Source organism: Papaver somniferum, chromosome 2 (assembly GCF_003573695.1).
Source record: "Papaver somniferum cultivar HN1 chromosome 2, ASM357369v1, whole genome shotgun sequence".
Taxonomy (NCBI): Eukaryota; Viridiplantae; Streptophyta; class Magnoliopsida; order Ranunculales; family Papaveraceae; genus Papaver; species Papaver somniferum.
Genome location: NC_039359.1, coordinates 152,678,615 through 152,687,902, shown reverse-complemented (window position 1 = coordinate 152,687,902; position 9,288 = coordinate 152,678,615). Strand labels below are relative to the sequence as shown.

The following is a 9,288-nucleotide window of genomic DNA, read 5'->3' as shown; positions in this document are numbered from 1 at the left end:
AGTGCTGATTGCATCAATGTATCAATAAATAAAAAATAATTCTTATTGTTATTTTTTTTCCTTCTTCCAGACATCAGTAGTAATTAACGGAAGTTAATATTCCTACATTTATTTCCTTCTTGGAATTAAATAGGTCTTTAAGTGTGTTTAAAGTATGGGTCAAGTGGATATTATTGAAAGATTTTTTTTTCCAAATTTGGACTACTAAGATGAGAGATCAAGTTGATGCATGTGTTTGAGGTACCAATGTGCTATCATCACATAGCAAGCAGTTCAATAATGTCGCGAAAAGGTGAAATTTAATTTAATGTATAGGTTGAGGTGTCACGTACAATCCAAGCTAGCATTATCTGTGCTTGGAATGCACAAGAATCTTCATAAAGGCATGAACATGATCCTCGGAAGATCTCGGTAAACAACTTGTTTCAAATTTTCATTTACTAGCATATAACTAGGTGTTGACCTGTATTGAAATGCCACATTTTATTTTACAGTAAAATCAGTTGAGTTTGTTCTTTGTTGCACACTATATTTGTTCCAGTATAGGTGATGAGAGATTTTATTGAAGGAGGATAGTATCCAACTGCGATGAACTCAAACTTTTCGTCAAGATTACAAAGATTATAATGACCCAAAAAATGGCAACGTTAGGACCTTTTCAAGGTGGTTCGAAGGCTACACTTCCCAGTTATGCATGATAGAGCCCGCAAACCACGGAACAGAGATCTGTTACGTGACAACTCATATGCATGGGGCCCACATCATGTGGTGGCATTTACCTTTTGGGTTGTTCTCATTAATCAATAATGCTAAAAGCAGTGTAAGCGGAGCTGACTTCATTGCCCAATGGATAAGGCGCTGGTCTACGAAACCAGAGATTCTGGGTTCGATCCCCAGTGAAGTCGTTTTATTTTTTTTTTTCTTTTTGTTCTACTTTTCCTTCTTCTTTTTGTTTCTGGGTGTTCGATCCCAGCGAAATCGTGTCTTCCAACTAAGATGAGAGATCTAGTTGATGCACGTGATAACGGAGACAGTTCAATGTACCAGTCAAGTGTGTAACAAGTCAACATTGACTTGACTTATGTCTGTGTGTCATATAATGAATAGGTAATAAATACTCTGTAATATCAAGACACAAAATACTGAAAAATCATCTTTTGTAATAATACATCCGTTACATCTTTCTCATACCTTCTTTATTAATCATGACTTTTGTTTGCCTTAAATTGTATAGGTTCGGTCTAATTTGGTGACAGGGGCCGACCAAGGCATGTCCTAATTATCGTTATCATCCTTTGCTAAAAACAATTGCTATGGCTATCCTCTCATGTAGCAAGATCAAAATAAAAATAAAAAAATATTGGCGATATGTAGTTACGACAATTTTCCTTCAAGTATTTATAATTTTATAGCCAGAGGCCCAGAGACCAAAACTTCCCTATTGGTGTTTTTTATGAGTAAAAATTAATGTTTAGCCCCATATATACTGGGCTTTGGACACTCAAGTCCTGCCTCCTCAAGCCTGGTACTAGGAGGTCCAAATGTTACAAATCTAGCACGAGTTAGTCCATTTCTAAACGATTCAGTCCAAATTGATTTTTTTGAACCCTGATTTTGAGCATACCAAAAACTTTCTAGGCATATTGAATAAAGACAAAAAAAGGTTGTGAAATAGCAAAATCAGATAACCCCTTAACCCAACTTTTTTTAATGACAAATCTGCCCTTTACGTATTAGTGTTAGTAATATTGATTAGTGATTAAATATTTTGTTTAGTGATTAAGATAATTTTTAGAATTATAAAGGTTGTTTAGATGATTTTTTTGATCATGGTTCGGCGAAACAGGTTGAGGTTCGGCTCACATCTATGAGCCGAATCTACCAATTGATGAACGGTTCGGCTCACTGAATCTGTTTACTGCATGCGCCGAACCTATAATTTTCAATTCCAACCCTTTTGCTAGACACTAGTTCGGCTTATATGAAAGTTTCATAGTAAGCCGAACAACATCCTGAATAGCGCGGAAAAAAATTAATTACTGGTTCGGCTTATATTTCTAAAATCGTATGAGCCGAGCATCAATTTGTTATTTTTTGGGTTAAAATATTGTTATTGGTTCGGCACATAAAAATTGAGAATATCGTAATAGCCGAACCTCGTAAATGTGCTAGGTTCGGCACATACTATGATTATCGAATACGCCGAATCCCTATGCATCTCTATCTATGACTAGGTTCGGCTTGAAATTTCATGCCGAACTGTTCATATACACTTACAGGAAGCTTTTGTGAAGACCAGTTCGGCTAAAAACGCAACTCAATTTTGAGCCGAACCCAACACTGTAACCGTCATTTAATCGATGAAAAACAACAAATAGGAGACTGGGTTTGTAAAACTTACTTTCTTATCCTCATTTCCGGAGTTGGAGATGCAGTTGATTTAAATTCTGGTTCAATTGGTGGTTGATTTTCAGTTTCTACACCTTCATCTTCAATTGGTTCTTCTTCTTCAATTGATGGATTAAAAGATGATTTGGTTTGCCTAGTCCCTACTTTTCTTTGTACGAGTCATTATGTGGTTGAGTTTAACCTACGATCAAATTTTTATGAATCGACAATTAATCACGATGATGAACTTTTTTTTCGCAGGAGGGGGAAGAGTTCGGCTAGAGGAGGAAGAAGAGATGTTAAGGGAAACTGATTTTGATTTTTTAGAAAACTGATTTTAGATTTTTGTATTAAGGGTATATAGTATTGAACTACCCATAGGGTACCCCTTATAAGGTCGTCCAAGATGGGACTATTGTTTTGTATGCCTAGAAAGATTTAGGTATGCCAAAAATCAGGGTTCTTTTTTTGTGTGACAAAAGTAACCCTCCGATCGAAACCTGGAGTGGTTGTTGTAGCTAATTCATTTCACCTCTCTTCTCCAATGAGTTTCTGAAAACGAATTAGGTTTCGTTGAGAGAAAAATGTAAAAGAAAATCTCAATAAGTTTTCATATAAATCAGGGAGTTAGTATTCGTTTATTGAGTTTAAGAAAGCACAAATCGATTCAATCCATCTTCAAAACCAAAGTCTGATTATCAGTTAGCAGTTGATTCAGCAAGCCTGGATCCGACATCATCGACATCTATTCTCAAAGAATTAGCTTGATATTTATGTGGATGGTAGATGAAATCACCAACAACACTTGAATATTAAGATTCATCAACAATTAGGTTTTCTGCTTCTCCATCTTTGAGTCCTCAGTTTAATGGATATGATTGCAGACAAATTGTCAAATCACGTTGAAAGGTATACAATTAAGCGAGCATTTCTTGTTGATAAATTAGCTTTTGTAATTATTCCTTCCAATTTTGATTTTTTTTATATGATTTGTTATTTCTTTTGTATATTTTTAAGGTTTGGTATTCTGTAAGTTTGGATATGTTAGTGCTTATGCAGGTTAAGTGCTTGTGTTATATGTGTTTGGTTAGGAAATTAGACAAACAAGGTTTTGAATCCTTCAAGCACAGGTCGGATTGAAGTTGTTCAGAAATCATTTGAGAGGTTCAGTTTCAAAACCCTTATTTTTTTTATCTTTTTAGGTTTTGATTTTACGGGTCACTTCATATTTGTGAATTTCAAGTGAAAATGTTGCAAAGAGCATAAGTATATTGAGGTTTTAGGGTGTTATATCTTCAACGAAACAAAATGATCTGATTTTATTTTTTTCTTGAATCATAAATATGAATGATTGATACCAAATTATGCTAAAATAGAGCTAAGGCTATCTATTTATGTTGGTTACTATCTAGGGAAAGCGATGTTAATCTTATACCTCATAGGGAGTAGGATTTACTTACAAAACTAAGAATCTGTGTAAGCAATACATGTATGTGGGGGTATCCCCCTAATTCGGGCGGCTGAAACATGATCCGATAGAACTGTCAACTTACCAGACATATCTTGGGATAGATTTCATTGTAAAACAATGCTCCCAGAGGTTAGGGTAATCTAATGGATAGCTTTTCTCACTACTATCATCTCTCACAGTTGCACATGAACGACACTGTTGTTCGTTGATTTTATCATTCACCTTATTTTTTAATGAAATGCTAGATAACTACTCATTAGGAGAGTAATACAGTGCTCTCTTTATCCCATTTATTTAACATAGCACCCATATGTCCTCTGTCAATCCCGTGCTTAGGTTTACTTCCCTGAGTTGCAACCTGTTCTGTCTTAAGAATAGCTTGCTAAGAACCATATTTATTTTTTACTAATTAAGTATTTTCTTTGGTTTCTTAGCAGTTAGCAAACATACTAATAGATATTAGTGTGCTTTCAGGGATTTCCTTTTCCATCCTCCAGGAGAATGTGCATCACTGCTTCCGTCTATGCTTCAGCTGAAGGAGTAAAGTTTCTAAATACAATGTGTACAAACTGGTACACTAGTATTTACTCTTCGTTGGTTAATGTTCTGGTTATATATATTTTAATACATCTTCGAATGCCTAAGGATTTTGATGGTATGTAAGTGCTAATATAATACTACCAAGCTGGGTCCAGGGAATGGTTATGACGTGTTAACTACTTTAGGAAATGTTTGAGCAGCTTAGTGATAGTCCATGGATTAGTCTAATCGTCATATCTTCAGGGTCTGGATCTTTAAAGTGGATTAAAGCTTTAGTCTTTTGTGTATGTGTGGTGTTTGAAGTATTGTACAACAGTAGCATTTCTTGGTTATATAACTATTTATGTGGCATAAGCATAAGTTAAGGTTTGAATGAATTAACTTAATAGTAAACTTGTTTATAGCAAAAGATGAATGTCTTTGAGAGTCGTGTTTTAATTTTTGGTGTAAACAAGGTTTCATTTTTGGTGTAAACAGGGTGCTTGTGAGTCACTAACTAAATCATGTGGTTGTTGTGGAAGCATCATGGAGGATGAGATGCAGTGTGAACAGTGTGAGTCAACATGTGATTTTGCTACCCACTTCTTCTGCCATTACTGTGCTTTATGCCAAGAAGTGAGAGAGATGCAACGTAGGTCTCCACATCCCAGGTTAATGCTAGGGCCCGTCTTTGTTATATATGATGCTCCCATCAGAGCAGATATTATGCCGCAGTTGTAATGCTTGGAATATGTTACCCTTTGGTGTACTAATCAAGTGTGTTTTCGTTAACCTCATGTTCAGGATCATCTCTAAAACATTTAGTAGTTTTTTTTTTTGATAATGCGCACATAGTTGTACACATGTTGATTCTTCCTAGTTATTTATTTTTTTGTTTGTTTATTTTGTAACCTCATGCGGTGCCTTGGTACTTGAGGCTTATTTAAGTGACCTCCCTGTTCCAATAAGAAATTGACCCGAGTATTAAATGTTTAAGATTCATTGTATGTTAATGTGTTGATTCTTTATGTGTACATAATTGTACACCTGTTTATTAAGTAAGGTGACTGCAATCTCTTTTAGCACATAGTTGGTTGCCTATGGTGACCCAGTATAAGTTTTGTTGACTAAGTACGGTGACGTAAAGAGGTGATCGTTTTTGTGCGAAGCGAGATTTTTCAACTTGTAAGTGATGAGGTTGGTTTGATACGTATATAATGTCTTGGGGTATTTGATTTGCAGGCATTTGAGAGGAAGTATTGATGCAAGTTGTGTACTGATCCATCTACAACACAAGGAGAGGGGTTCTACTATAATGCATTTTATGGTGATGTTGGCTTGAGTGAGGATCGCTAAATCATCAATAAACATGGGAGAAAAATGTTGTGGTACGTGTTTTTTTTTTAGAAACTTGTATCTTGAAATCATAACTTATCTTTTAGGACCACAATTGGAACCTTTTCTGCCTGTTGATTTTTTTTTTCCAAATTTAAACCATGGCACTGCTCACTTGCCCATTATGAGGAGTCATGACGGTGTTTCCTTCTGGTCACTGTTTGGGTTGTATATAAGCTTATCCTGTTTATTGCGAAGTGAATGTCGACGGTGCATATTCGATGCAATAATTAATTCTAACTTATCACTTTGCATAGATATATATCACTTAGAAACTTTATTAGGAGAAAGATAACGATAATAGAAACGAAAGTAATCAATTAGTGATGGTCAGTCGTGAAGAATACGACACACATCATTAGTTAATAAACCATCTCAGGAAATGCATCTCTTGCGGTGCTTGCATCGTTGGAACTTAGTTTCACTTAGAATGGTCAAGAATGTCCTAAGAATCGTTTATATGATTAGCTACATAATTTTTCTTGTTTAGATTATAAGTGGTAGGGGTAGTAGGATGTGTACAAGATATGTTATCAGTAAGGCCCCTTCTACTTTGTCCTTTTTGATTCTTGGTATTCTTTTGACTTATTTATATAAAAGAAGGTGAGTAAAATGGGATTTTGTGTTTGTAAATATGGGGTTGCAATGTGGAACAATACACCTACTGACTGATTTTTGGTCTGAGACGTGGGATGTGTGGAATGGTGATGCAAATCCATCCAACCATATTCTTTTTCTTTGAAATACTATAATATGATAAAAATAGGATTTGGGTAGAGTTAACATCACACATAAGTATGGTTTTACTTCAGATGTTTGAATGTTTCGCAGTGATTAAGTTAACTTTTTAAAGTGGTTTTAGGATTAATCATGGTCTATCATTTTCCCCGTACATTGTTTATATATGATTGTATAACGGTTTCCCTTTTCTTTGTTTTTTCAATTTCTCAAATTATATCGCAGTTGAATTTCACCACTGCCTTTTTCCCCAATAGGCTTTTGTTATTGCATTGTTAATGTGCACATAGCTTGTGTATTCTTAATGTGTACATAGTTGTACACCTCTTGATTATTAATGTGTACATAGTTGTACACATGATGATTATTAATGGTACATAATAGTATTATATTATATCCTGATGCACCTTTGACATCAATTTTTTTTTATTTTATGTATTTAATTTAGGGACTCATAAGTTTGAAATGGTAAGTGTCCAAGCCTATCACAAGGTTTGCGGAGTTTGATGGTTCAAATTCATTTGAGTTTCCATGTTATGTTTATTCATATGGATAACGTTATTAGTGCTGAGTAGATGATTCAAGTTGAATGGGTGTACAAACTCATGCACTTTGTCTTGTGTTATTAATATATAGCCTGCTTTATGGGTACAGATGCTGGATTTCACTGGATTTTGTAAATGTTTGCATAATTGCACATCATTGTCCTGCCTCATTTTTAGTTCTTAATATTTTACAATTGCGAGGATGCAGACACTGTTCGTGCGCACCAACAAATTGATAAAAAATTTAATAAAAATGGATGAATCAGTTCTTGTTATTTTCTGGATTTTGTTGATGTGTACATCGTTGTACACCGTTTGTCATGTCTCACTTTATAAATCATTTCTTAATTCGCTTTATAAACATTATATTTTTTTTACTTCGAGTCCATGTCTTATGTAGCTTATAGACAAAGTATGTGTTGCAGGTGATGGAGTTGCAACAAAGAAATATAGTATCCCTGAAGCATCCCTATCAGGCTCTGATATGAATTTTTGAAGGCCTACTGAGTTGATTGTTTTTATCCTGAACCATATTACTTCAGCTGCTGCTACCGTCGTCCAGATTTCTTTGTCTTGTAAGTCTTCTCTGTCTTTTCGCTTTCTTACTTATTGTCATCACTGCTAGACAATATAATTGCCACATTAAATGAAATGTCTTTATGAAATATTTAGCTTGACCTGACCTAAATATATGTTGTGAACTCCAAATTCTTTACATTGGTTGGAGAGGAAGCTTGGGATAACAGAAAGGAACTAAAAATGATTGGACTGAAGTTGGATAAGAGAGAAGTCAAGTTATTAGATTCTGACGAGTAAGTCTTTCATTTCTAGTTTCCCTAATATATCAACTTCATGTGAAAAATGAATCCATAAGCTTATGCTTGCCTAAATAACTAGGGTGTACAAACTAGTGCACATGTGTAAAAATGACTCCATAAGCCTATGCTTGACTAGGGTGTACAAAATGGTGCACATGTGAAACAATAACTACATAAACTTCTGCATGCGTAAATAATTAGGGTGTACAGACCGGTGCATATGTGAAAAATGACTCCATAAAATTATATTTGCGTAAACTAAGGTGTACATAATTGTACAATGGTGATTCTTAAGGTGTACATAATTGACAATTGTATATGTGATCTTTAATGTACGTAGAGTTGTACACCTGTTGATCATTAACGGGCACATAGTTATACACATAACTGTACACCTTTTGATTGTTAATGAGTGCACATAGACAATGGGCATGCTGTGTGGATGGATCAGTATATAACTGTACACCTTTTGATTGTTAGTGAGCCCATATAGACTATGGGCATGCTGCGTGGATGGATCAGTAAGTAGTCCCATGGTTCTTATTTAAGGCCGGTACAAGTGTATGTGTATGTGTATGAGTTTTCTTTTTTGTCTCATGACATCCATGTCACGTGAACATATAAATTAGATTTGACATCGCTTGCACAGTCTTTTTTGGTTTGAAATGCTCCTAAAATTCCAATTTTAGTTTGTAACAGGACTCATAAGCTCAAAATGGTTGAGCGCCCGGCCTATCACAAGGTTTGCGGAGGTTGATGGTTCAAATCCATCTAAGTTTCATTGTTAGGTTTATTCAATGTGGATAGTATTGTTCGTGCTTAGGTAGTCGATTCAAGTTGTATATGTGTACAAACTCGTGCATCTTGTCTTGTCTCATGAATATATGGGCTACTATGTGCGTATAAGAGCAAGTCTTATGGTGAAAGAGTTCCATCTTCCATCTTCCACGCCACCTCAGCATTTGGAACCGTGGATGGAAGTGCAAGTGTAGTGGTGGAATAGTGAAAACGCTATTCTTAATAGCGCTAAAAAAACGCTATTAAGAATATCGTTTTTTTCTCAGCCGTTAGATTTCAACAACTCATCCTAAATCTACGGACAAAAAAAAACGCTATTCTTATTGGCGTTCAGATGGATTCCACGAACCCTTCCACGAAACGGTGGAACCTTGCTTGGATTTTCTGAGGAAAACCCCAACTTGGAAGCCATTAGACTTGACATTCCATGGTTTTTCCACACTTGGAATAGGTTGGCATTCCACCACAAGACTTGTTCTAAATGTTGGATTTCCTGGATTTTGTAAAAATGTACTTAGTTGTATACCATTGTCCTGTCGCATGAATATGTGGCCTATTTTATTGTGTGAATGTTGGATTTTCTGAATTTTTTAGGTGTGTACATAGTTGTACGCTA

General features: G+C 35.3%; 1 long non-coding RNA gene and 1 other non-coding gene across 5 annotated transcripts; both read left to right on the top strand.

The window, feature by feature from the left end:
- Positions 1-832: 832 nt before the first annotated feature.
- Positions 833-905, top strand: TRNAR-ACG. Its single transcript has one exon. It is a non-coding gene; the product is annotated as a tRNA-Arg (tRNA).
- A 1,957-nt stretch (positions 906-2,862) lies between these two features.
- Positions 2,863-9,288, top strand: LOC113349475. Of its 4 annotated transcripts, none has more exons than XR_003360191.1 (7): positions 2,863-3,297; positions 3,448-3,552; positions 4,334-4,431; positions 4,877-5,030; positions 5,621-5,766; positions 7,482-7,868; positions 8,574-9,288. It is a non-coding gene; the product is annotated as an uncharacterized LOC113349475 (long non-coding RNA). The 4 variants fall into 4 exon arrangements; XR_003360192.1 differs by having other exon boundaries at positions 3,437-3,552; positions 4,877-5,049; XR_003360193.1 differs by having other exon boundaries at positions 2,864-3,297; positions 4,877-4,952.